The sequence below is a fragment of the Gossypium hirsutum genome, chromosome D04 (genome assembly GCF_007990345.1).
Source record: "Gossypium hirsutum isolate 1008001.06 chromosome D04, Gossypium_hirsutum_v2.1, whole genome shotgun sequence".
In the NCBI taxonomy this organism is placed as follows: domain Eukaryota; kingdom Viridiplantae; phylum Streptophyta; class Magnoliopsida; order Malvales; family Malvaceae; genus Gossypium; species Gossypium hirsutum.
The window spans coordinates 29,436,206-29,444,392 of NC_053440.1; the positions used below are offsets into that span (position 1 = coordinate 29,436,206).

Below are 8,187 nucleotides of genomic sequence, written 5' to 3' on the forward strand. Positions count from 1 at the left end.
TTCTTTTCTAATTAATTTCTTGCCATATTTAACTCAACTATTCAATATTCATAATTAAACCCTAATTTAAGGCTTTTTATAACTTAATCTCAACTATGTAAAACTTATAACTTAGTCTACAATTCGATCTTTTTATCTATTCTGACTAGAAATTCTATCAACTAAACCCCTAATTTAACAACTTGTGCAAAATGAATCATGTTCAAAAACCTATGAACTTCCATAACCTCCACTTAATTTCAACAAAACTTTGTTTTAAAGCTTCTAAAACATCAAAATTAAGAGAAAAGGGCTAAATTTAGCTTACCAATTAAACTTGAAGCTTTAAAATCTCAATTTTCCCCTTTTCTTTTCTTTCCCTTTTTCTTCCCTTGTTTTCGTTTCTTTCTCTATTTCTTTTCTGTTCTTCCTTTGTTTCTTTTTCTTTTGTTTTACTTACTTTACTTTATTTCTTTTATTTTAACTAATAATATTAATAATATATTATTATAAAAAAATATTTTACTTATTATTTAAGCATATATTTATTTTTATTACAAGTGTACCTATATAATTATTACTATTACACTTGTCTTTAATCTTTACCATACGTTTGTCATCTATTTAGTTTATTTAATATAATATAATATAATATAATATAATTAATATAATATATTATATTATATAATAAAATAATATATATAAAACATAAAAATCTAAGATTTTTATCACTTATGCTGCCTCATTTCTTTTTAATGGCTTAATTCCATTTTAATCCTTTTTATTTTCTATTAATCTATAATTCAACTTTTACCCCTAATTCAATTTAATCCTTTTTCCTAATTTATCTTAATTAAACTAAATTCACCCAATTAATACCTAATTAAGCACTCAACTAAACTCATAATTACTTCAAATAATTTTTTTATGACTCAGTTTACTAAGACGAAGGCTCGATAATGTACTTTTCCAATGCTTGTGAATTTTGGGTTATTACAGAAACCGTCTAACCCATGCCTAAATTTAGCATGATTCTATGCTCAAATAAAGGAACCATCATCCACCTTCTTCCACAAAATGTGGCCGACCAAGCAATGGAGAAAATTGATGGATTCCAATCCCTATTTTTAGTAAACTCTACCATCTACTTCAAGTATAAATACCTCTACTCATTCTCTATTTTTATCATCCCTCATCCCTACATCCCTCATTCTTCACATCTCTCAATCATCATTCATTCTCTCATTTCCTCTCTTCATTTCCACGCATAGCATCCCATATTTTTTTTAGCCAAAAACCTTGATAAGATTATCTCTTGGACGACCACCTTGAGGAGCTATTAGCAAAAGAGCAATAAAAGGTGTAACAACTCGCTTTTTTAGTGGTATCAAAAATAGTGGTTTGAGGCCACCAAATTTGCCGAGCAAGTTCATAAATATTATTATTTAATATTTACGAGTCAAATATGGTTTTAAAAAGGTTTTTAAATTGGTAATTTGTGTTTTATAATGATTTATTAGGTCAAGTGGTTTTAGAAAGTGAGTTATCGAGACCTCGAGCCGTAAATATTTTTATAAATATTTATGAAATGTCATTAAGGTGGTATTAAAGTTTCGTTAAAAAATTTTAATGTTTCGATAGTTAATTAATTTAAAAGGACTAAAATAAAAAAATGTACAAAACTTGCTAATTATAATATTTAAGTGATTAAATGACTTGATTAATAAATGATGGAGGACTTAAGAAATAAATAAATGAAAATTAAAAGGTGAGGCGACATATGAAGGAAAAATAATAAAATAAAATGATTCAATGGCAAAATGGTAATTTTGATGAAATTAAAAATAAAACAAATTGAATTTAAAGGTTTTCTAGACATTTCTTCTCCAATTTTCAGTCAAAAACAGCCATAGGAGAGAGCTTAAGCTGGTTTTTCATACTTTTGCTTCATGTGAGTTCAATTTTTACTAGTTTCTTATAATTTTTATGTTTTTGAGATTGTTACAATTAGTTCCAACTAAACTATACCTTTGTTTTTTATTTTATTAAAAATTTTGGAAGTTTCCATTGATAAATATTATATGTTTTTTTTATGAATAACATGGATTTAGAGCTTTGATTATGTTGTATGATGATCTTATAAAGTGATTTTATTACATATTAATTTTAGGATTAAATTGTGAAAAGGTTAAAATATTAGGGTTTGATAGTAAATTTTGGATTTATTAGGGTCTTTATGAAGGCCTAGAATATATGGATAAATTATTGATTGAAAAATTAGTTAAATTGATAGATTAACTAATTAAGGGATTAAATTGTAAAAATTGTAAAAGTTGGGGTAGTTGTGTAAATTTGAAAAATAAAAGGGTATTAATTGTAAAGTGAATTGGAAATGAATATATGCTAATAAGTGAGTAACTTTATATTCTAGATCAAGATCTCGTAGATATTCGTGAAAAAGGAAAAATAGCAAAATGTCATCGAACTTCTACAATTACTACAATTCAATCCAGGTAAGTTCGTACGGTTAAAATTTTATATTTGTATAAATTTGATGAAAGATATTATGCATTTATTCTATTGTTGGAAATGAGTTATTGTTGGAATTATAATATTAAATTGGATATTCGATTTAAATGGAATGTGAGATTTGAGTACATTTGTATTTTGGTGTATGATGGTATTGAAAAGAGACAACAACATTTTTCCCAAGTAAACCGAGGTTCAGCATTTGTTGCAAACTTTTGTGTTTTACTTTTTGTTCAGCTCTTACGAGCTTCTGTTAAACTCTTACGAGCTTCTGTTTAACTTTTGAGCTTCTCTTGGCGTATTCGGGAAGACCAGCTCTTATGAGCTTCTGTTGACAATGCACCCTTATCCGTAAGTCGTTCTTCGAATGGAAAATTTTGGTAAAGTGATATATTTAATGAATTTGAAAGACATGTTATGTATTTTTGTATTGATTTGAATACGGAGGTATTTATCAATTGAAGTTGTGAATGACAAGAAGTTGACATGAATGATTTTATTTTTTGACTTGTTATAATAGGTTCGATAAGATTTATGTTTAACCCGTCAAACCTACTAAGATTTATTAAGCTTATATGTGTTGTTTAATGTCTTTGTAAATTTTTGGAAGGTTAGACGATCGAATCAGCACTCAAGTCACACTATCTAGCTTATCTCGGTAGTTATTGAAACATTAAATACGATTTATATGGCATGTATAGGGTTTTGTTCAATTTTGGTCAAAATTTAGCTTATGTAAATATTATGAATAGTATTTTGTTTACATAACCAACATACACATTGATATGAAATTAAGGTATGAGTGTGATGTTAGTATAAGTGATATATGTATGTATATAATTGAGTTAAAGTGAACTTTGGTAATTTGGTTAGATAGGTTAATTAGTTAAGTTTGGAGACTTGGTTGACATTTTTCTAAGTTGTCATTTGAAGTATCTAAGGGTTTATTAATTGTATGTGGTGATAATACATGTTTAGGACTTGATTTTAGCTTGTGTTAAATGCCTTGTTATGGCTAGTTGATGTGTAAATTGTTGAAGCTAGGTTGGTATCAATTTGGGTGATAAATGTGGCTTAGAAAATTACCTATCTTCGTCCACACGGGTAAAGACACGGACGTGTGTCTCACCTGTGTGTGACACACGGCTAGGAGACACGACCATGTGTCCCATGTATCTTTTAGGATTGCAAGTTAGTAAGCTCACACGGCCTAGCACACGGGTTGAGACACGGCCGTGTGTCCCTATTTTGAATGCCCACACGGCCTGAGACACGGGCTTGTCTCCTGACCGTGTGAGTCACATGGCCTGGCCACACTACCGTGTGACCTCTACAGTGTTGAAAATTTTAAATATTTTTAAAAAATTCTCTGAGTTTTCGATTTAGTCCCAATTTATTTCTAATATGTATTTCGGGTCTTGAGGGCTCGTTTAAGGGGAAATGTATATGATTTTGATTGTTTTTATTATGAGTATTGATATGTAAAGAAATGTTTGAAATTTCTATTTGATTGATCCGTAAACCTCGATAATGTTCTGTAACCCTATTCCAGCGACGGATACGGGTTAGAGGTGTTACAAAAGGATCGAAGGAAAACATCTTCAATTAGAGTTTACGAGATTGCTGATTCGAGAGAGTTTATTCTTCCTTTACTTTGTTATTTTGATTTTAATCATGTTTGCAATATGATTTATTATCTTGTCATCAACAATGATAGCTTAATTTTGTTTAGCTAGGATGATTGCATTTATTTAATAAAGTTTGTTTAAATCATCTCTATATTGTTTGTGCCTCAGTCGATCATGTTTTTAATTAAACTCAAGTATGTGTTTCATTCATACGTGATTTAATGCATTAGAATTAGTTGAGCAATCCTAACTAGACGACGGCTAGTGGACACAATAATTGAAATGTACATGTTTAATTTAGATCCTAACCAAACTAAATTAAAGGTTCATAATAACTTTAATTAGTTCTATTATCTTGCATAGTTTTTAGGTTTATGTTATTAAACTATTTCAAACTGAACTTGTCCATGTTACTTCACATGAATCCTAAAAAACCATTAGTTTAATATGATTAGTAAAATGCATGTTTTACTAAGTAAAAGATTCTGAAAGGACTTAATTTGGTTTCCAAACTTATGAAGGATCGAGTTGCCATGGAATAATTTTCGAACACTGTTAAGCATGATAAAAATAAGCTAAGTTGAATGATGTAATTATCTAGCTTATTCATGTTATTGATTGTTGAATTTTGTGTTTTTTTCTAAATTCATTCATATATTTCATTTCATACTTCGCATTTAGTTTAAATTGCATTAGGGATCAATCTTGCATCTAGATAATTTAATTTAGTTAATCACCATCACTCAAGATATTATGTTTTTATCATCAAATTGTTAAATTTAATTTTGTTATATATTGATTAACATACACAGTCCCTGTGGAGACGATAATTCTTTTACTTACTTATTACTTGATAACGACTGTGTACACTTGCACAAACCGAGCGTTACAATTTTTTGGCGTCGTTGTCGGGAACTATTATCTTAATCATTTTTTTAAATTATTCTTTTCAATTTGGTTGTTATTTCATTTTTATCTAACTTCTAACTTTACTAATTTATTTTTTATTTACTGTGATTTATTTTTTACGTGTTTATAAGCATAGATCAAATTATCGATTTATTACCTGTAGACCCTGAGATCGAGTGGACATTTAAACAAAAAAGATGCGGAAGATCAGCTCAAAGACAAGCCAAGATAGACCTTGGAAATTAAAATCATGGACAAGGAAATAGAGCCAATCATGTGCACAATCCAATCCATATTGCCGATGATAGGGATTGTGCCATAAGACAGTACGTTGTGCCACTCTTCAGTGAATTAAATCTAGGAATTAGGAGACTGAAGATTGATGCACCATAATTTGAATTGAAACCAGTGATGTTTCAAATGCTCCAAACAGTGGGCCAATTTAGTGGAATGCCCACAGAAGATCCACACCTTCACTTTCGATTATTCATGGAGGTGAGCGATTCGTTTAAGATAGCCAGTGTGACTGAAGACGCATTGAAGTTGAAGTTTTTTATATACTCATTGCAAGATCGAGCACGGACATGGCTTAATTCGTTGCCACCAAGTTCAATATATACATGGAAAGAATTAGCAGAAATATTTTTGGTTAAATATTTCCCACCTAGAAAAAACACTAAGTTCCAAAATGAGATAACCACCTTTCAACAATTGGATGACGAATCTTTATACGAGGCATGGGAGAGGTTCAAAGAATTACTTCGTAAGTGCGCTCATCATGGGATTCCACACTACATCTAGTTGGAGACGTTTTATAACAATCTCAATGCACATACAAAGTTGATGGTAGATGCTTCTGCGAATAGTGCGATTTTGTCTAAGTCCTATAGTGAGGCTTACGATATCATTGAGAGGTAGTAGCAACTACCAATGACCAACAAAACGAGCAACTTCAGGAAGACAAGTAGCCGGAGTGTACAAAGTAGATGCACTTACATCACTCTCAGCTCAAGTATCTTCTATTTCTTTAATGTTGAAACAATTTACCGCTAATGGTTTAAATAATTTTGTAGCCTAATCGCCAAGTTAGTTTGATGTTGTTTCTTGTGTATACTGTGGGGATGGTCATTCTTTCGAGAATTTTCCATCAAATCCCGAGTCAGTTTATTACATAGGGAATCAACACCAAAATAGAAGTAGACACGGTCCACAATCCAACTTCTACAGTCCTTCATGGCGCAACTATCCAAACTTTTCTTGGAGTAACCAAGAAAATGGACCAAACAACACTTACATGCAGCATAAACCCAACTAATCCCAAGGGTTCAATGTACATCGGAAGAATTATGGATGACCTCGACTGTACATCGGAATAAAAGTTAAAGGGTATTGTGTCCCTTTTAAGAGATGAAGCTTATCAGTGGTGGCTTACGATAAAAGAAGGTACTCCGTCTGACCGATTGACCTGGGAATTATTTAAGTCCACATTTCAAAAAAAGTATGTGGGCGCCAGCTATGTCGACGCTCATAGGAAAAAATTTTTGAATTTGGTTAAGGTGACAGATCTGTGGCAGAATACGAGGCGGAGTTCCTACGACTTAGTCGGTATGCTAAAGGAATAGTGGCAACAGATTATGAACATTGTGTATGGTTCGAAGATGGCCTCAAAGACAGTCTTCGAGTACTAATTGCTCCCCAAAGGGAGCGAGATTTCGCATTATTGGTAGAGAAAGCAAAGATCGCTGAGGATGTGAAACGCACGGAGGGCCTAAACCGAGAAAAAGAAAATGGCAGAAATAAGAGGGATTCTGAGCCCTCCGATCTTGATCAGAGACCTAAGAGAAGGGCCAGAGTGGATAGGCCAGTTAGAGTTGGGCCCCCTGTTGCTACTACTGGGTTACCACTTTGTGCTATTTGTGGGAAATGTTATGTGGGTGAGTGCTGGAGGAGGACGGGGGCTTGTTTGAGTTGTGGTTCCATGGAGCATCTTCTCAAAGAGTGTCCCAGAAGACCGGATCAGATGCAAGTTTTTGGTAGGGGTGATGTATAGCCACCTAAGGGTGGTCAGCAGCTGCCTAGAGGCTGGAGACAGGTCAGGAGTGGAAACGGTATGGGTTGTGGAGCTCCAGGTAGAGGTTCCGGTCATGCAGAGACGAAGTAACCAGCTTTGGTTTATGCAGCACGTCGTCGAGAAGATGTAGATGCTCCAGATGTGAATACTGGTACGCACTTTATCCATAGTGTAATATTTACCTAATTTGCGATTAGGATCAGAGTGCGCAGCAAAAGCGTAGTGGTGTAGCCTGTGTTGTGCGACTACTAGATGTTGGAAATTTCGAGGACGAAATTTCTTTAAGGGGTAAAGTTGTAACGCCCCGCATTTGGGCCTAGATGGAAATATGTCTTAAGCGTGGGATCACATAAAAATTTATACGTGTAAGAAAATGACATAAATAAATGTCTGCTTTAGTGGTTAAGTGATTTAGGAAGAGTTGGGAGTGTTGGAGAAGTATTGTGTTTAAACCTGGGCTTTAGCAAAATTTTTTATTTTTGCTCTTAAGTGAATCTTGGCCTTAGCTTGAAGGCTTTATAAATATTTTTGTGAAATCATGGCTCAAAAAGAGCCTGTGGTGTAGTGGCAAGGTGGCAACATAGGTGTGGTAAGGAGGTGGCATCACTGGTGTGATAAAGAGGTCAGTGGTTCAAGTCTCACTGCATGCAAATGGCATTATTTATTTTACTTATGTGGAGGCAAGAGTTGGTGTTGGATTTGAACTTTGTGTTGGAGAGTTTGAATTGGTCAAATGAGTGATTTAAGGAATGGATCATAGAGGATTTCAAGGAGAAGAATTGAGGAGTGATTTTAGGAGAGAATTGGGGAATTTGAATTGGAGGGGAGTGTGTGCCTTTGGGGGGAATTGAGGTATAGGAAATTCGGCTAGGGGGCTGCTATTGCCGAATAGGTCATCGGGCAACTAGGGCTTTTGGTTTTGAAGTGTGTTTTTCCTTGATTTCAGTTAGGAATTTCAGTCAGTTTCGATATACCTATTCGTGTTTGGTACATTTTTGCCAAGTTTTCGAGTACGTTTTCTGCTCTCTTTTCATTTGCCTTTTTGGTTTTCGGTAGAATCTCTTTTCCTTC

General features: G+C 33.2%; 1 non-coding gene across 1 annotated transcript; it reads right to left on the reverse strand.

Annotated features, from left to right (window-relative positions):
• Positions 1-5,723: 5,723 nt before the first annotated feature.
• Positions 5,724-5,830, reverse strand: LOC121216696 (small nucleolar RNA R71). Its single transcript, XR_005912875.1, has one exon. It is a non-coding gene; the product is annotated as a small nucleolar RNA R71 (small nucleolar RNA).
• Positions 5,831-8,187: the final 2,357 nt, after the last annotated feature.